This window comes from Pinus tabuliformis, chromosome 4_2 (assembly GCF_031772625.1).
Source record: "Pinus tabuliformis cultivar Carrire ecotype Pingquan chromosome 4_2, CPIR1, whole genome shotgun sequence".
Taxonomy (NCBI): Eukaryota; Viridiplantae; Streptophyta; class Pinopsida; order Pinales; family Pinaceae; genus Pinus; species Pinus tabuliformis.
Genome location: NC_142304.1, coordinates 162,726,719 through 162,730,914, shown reverse-complemented (window position 1 = coordinate 162,730,914; position 4,196 = coordinate 162,726,719).

Genomic DNA, 4,196 nt, shown 5'->3' with positions numbered 1-4,196 from the left:
GAAAGTTCCCATCAATGTGGGGTCTTTCAATAATCCTACTCCGATATCTTGAAGTGAATGGTTGCTTTCATGGATCATGGGAATGCTTCCTGTAACTTGTGAACCATTAGGGAGGAAGTTTTGTTGGTCGACGACCGTAATCCCTCCTTCAAACGGGAATGCGATCTTCCTAAAATAAGTCGACACAACAGCTGCCATGGCATAAATCCATGGTCTACCCAGTAGGATGTTATAGTCAAGATTTCCATCAATGACCTCAACATCAATTTCTACTGTTTTTCCTCCTAGTTCAACTTTCAAGTTATTAAGGATACCATATGGGGTATAAGTCCTTCCGTCGAAAGCTTTTAATGTCGTCGAAGATCGCGACAAGGTTGGAGATCCTAAAGTTTTCCAGCAACTCATTGACATAATACATGTCGATGCTCCCTCATCAATAATTGTTCTGTGAACAGTTTTGTTGAGGGCTTTCACTTGAATAAGGAAAGCTAGTTGAGCTGGTAACTGAGGATCATATCCTTTGTGATCAAAGGATACAAGATTTGAATCCTTAGGGTCAACCCCACCAATAGCTGATAACAACGCCTGCCTTTGGGTTGGACAATTTTGTAGTACCTCAAGAGTCGACATAGCGGATGGCGATTGTGCCAAATCTTCCACTATGTTATAATGTTGCGCCACTCTGGCGCGAGGATTAAATGTCGACTTGTGTACTACACCCTTTGGCGGTTTTATTGTTAATTCAGGGATGATGGGCATTACAACTTCTGTCGAAGTTGTTGTCGAACTACTTGGTTGATCTTTACCTTTTTCGTTCGACAGCTGAGGATTCCCATAATCTTTGTTCCTTGTCGAAATCAAAGCATCATTCTGCTGTTTTGAAACCGACAACATAAGTACTTGCGACGGGGAAGCATTTCCACTATCAACCAGATTTTGACCTGGGTTGGGAAATGGATCAGTTAACACAGCTGAGGTTTGGGAACTTTTAAAGAACCTCTTTAACTCAGCTTTGAATGGGCAATTCTTTGTGTTATGATCCTTATCATCACATATTAGACATGGATAATTTTGTTTCCCTTTCCCAGGAGGGTTTGAAGAATTTTTCCAGGGGATGACTCACCTTGTTTCTTCTTCTTCCCTTTGTTTTGCTTCTTCTTGCTTCCTGGTTGATTGGTTTCTTTGCCTTTATCTTCTGATACGGCATTTACTTCCGAAGCAAGAATTTCTTCTTTTGCATTTTGATCCGAATTCTTACGGGCTTTCTTTGACGAAGCCTTTATCGATTTCGCGTTTGTCGTGCCAATCACGCCATCACCGGCATGAGAGTCACTATTTGATTTAGGAGGGGGAGGAATTGAAAATTCCGGTCTAGGGGCGTCTGGTATTTTGTCGTAGAGCGTGCCGGACTGAGTATAAACTAAGTCCAAATACTGTGCACGAGCAATAACTTGCTCCTCTGTTACGACTCCCCCCTTGGCCACATCTTCCGTAATAGCAGGAAGTAACGACTTTATAAACCATTCAGCTAATAGCTGATCGGGAACGTATGTTTTCACCATCCTACGACGATGGCGCCACTCATGTATATGATCAGATATATGGGTGGCAGTTGTCTGCTTGAAGTTGGTTAATATTTCTGTTCCCGTTTCATACCTTATCGGTAATTGAAAATGGGTTAAGAAAGTCGTGGCTAGGGAACTAAAATTGTCGAAAGAGGCTCTTGGCAATTCAATATACCATTTAGCCGCTGGACCTGTCAATGTCCTCTAAAAAAGGCGAAGTATTATCGAATCGTCATTTAGGGTGTTCGACGAACACCACAGATGAAAAGTCATCACGTGATTCGATGGGTCTTCACCTGGATTTCCATTGAATTTAGGAATGTCAGATGGAAGTTTATGAGGAATCGCTGGCCACCAAGGGGCATAAGCAATCGGATCGTTGGTTAACCGGTGTAAATCAGGTAACTCTAAAGTTGCCACGAATGGTAACTGTTGATTCAGGTTAGGCGAAGTGTAACCAGGGTACGATGGAATCGCTTGAGCAGTGGGCCTTTGCATACCAGCATAATGTAATTGATGTTGGTATGACTGATACGGTTGGTGGACTTGACCACTGTAAAGTGGTTGGTTTTGACCGTTTTGGATATACGGTTGTCCACTGTTCGCAAAGATCTGCTGCTCAGAACCTTGGTACACTTGCTGGAATTGTGGTTGTTGGTATTGCACTAGCCATGGTTGTGAAGCCATGTTCTGTTGTGCTATGCTAACCGTTGGACCGAGGTGTGGGGTAATTGTACCCGTTTGGACCTGTGTCGCCCCACCAGTTGGCGATTGTGGTTGTGACCCATGTTCAAGAGGCTGTTGCATTACAACCTGAGAAATCTGAGGTTGACATGTAACAGGTATCGCTTGAACTTGTGACACAGTTACAATAGCCGGTGTGGTTGGGATGTTCGTCACAGGTGCACACTGTTGCATAGAATATACAACCCTTGGTTGTTGAGGTAGCATAGGTACCCAACTACTCGATGCCATTCCAGTATAACCTGAATACTGTTGAGAACTGCCATATGGATATCCTCCCGGAGGAGGTAATGAAAGGGCATACTGCCCCCCATACGGTAGAAATCCGGAACTCAGAGGGATTGTTAGTCCTTGAGGACTGGATGGCCCAAATTGACCTCCATGAGGATCAATCTGTCGAGTTTCAACGTAAGAGTTGCCGGATATTACTCCGGATGAACAAACTAGAACAGACCATACTGTCGAAATAGTCCCTTGGTGGACTCCTTCTAGCGGTTGAGAGCTAGTTGGGACAGCTGGTATGCCGGCAAACATCGTCGGAGTGACGGCAGGGGCTTCTGCTGTCGCTGTGTCATTTGACACAGTCCTAGATGATGACGGTTGTTCAAACATTTTAAGTCTATCCAATAGATTGCCTAGCGATTCTACAGGAACCTCCACTTGTGGTGGATTAACTTCTGATGAAGGAAATAGAGTGACCCCGACTCCAAAATGAGTTGGAGTACTTGCTTGCGGATCCTCTGCAATTTCCTCTATCTCAATCAAACCCGGTGGAAGAGGAAGACCGTCAGGTCCGTAAAATATTTCTGGTGCCGAAGAAGTGGTTGCTTCGACAGCGACAGTTGTTTGAGGAACAAAACTCTCTGGACCGGTTACAGATGGAACTGGTTCAGTTATACAAGTATTTGCCCCCAGACTAGGATCAGTATTACTGTCCTTCTGTGGCTGTTGAACTTCTTCTATAGAGGCAGGGTTTCCAGAAATGTTAGGAGTAACCGGAACCTCAGATGCAGTTGGAACACTTGTTCTAACTTTTATAGGAGATTTTGAACCGGTTAAACGAGTTCGCTTCGTCCGTACTGTTTTCGATTCCGGAGACAAAGACGGTTGACTCGTAAGCCTCCGCGAACGACGGGGTTTCAATTGACTTTCTTCCACGATTGCGGATTACTCGATCAACCAAAATATTAAAAGGGAAAATTTGTGTTTCCGAATTGAATGAATTTTATTAGACGCTTTTAGACACAACTTGCTTTTTCACTTTTTAAGAGTCGAGAAAAAGCTAAAGATGACTCTAGTCTCCTTCGATGTTTTAACGAGCCCGAAGTGACAAATGCTCGGATGGACTTTTTCAGTTATAGAGTTTGAAAAAGGCCAAAAGAAACTACTCTGGAGATCTAGGCAGAGGGTGTGCCAAACCTTTCGCAAAACCACAAAATACGTTTTACGGTACGGGTGGTCGATCTTCGTGAATGTTGTGTTCACTGCATTGCGATCAGTAGGGCGGCCGACACGGCTTCCTAAGGATAAAAGATATATGCCTATAGGGGTCTCCCAATATATACGCGACGGTACGTGGGAGCACAAGTCCGTATTAGTGCCACCGACTCTCAGGAGGAATCACCCACCTTCTTCGAGATCGACAGTCACTACGTTTAACGACGCCGGAACACGTCGCTAGCTTAGACCTCTATGTGTTTACGTTATGTTTTAAAGCGTTGTTAGGTTCATTCAATATATTTTAAGTTGATCTTTTTAAAGTTTGCCTTTCAAGGTTCACCACGAGATGTTTGATACAAATTCCTAAATGCAGTCTAAGATGAGAAGCAAGCTTTTTTCAATCTTTTCGACTTATGAAAATCCTAACTACTGAGGGAAAAGAAAGAC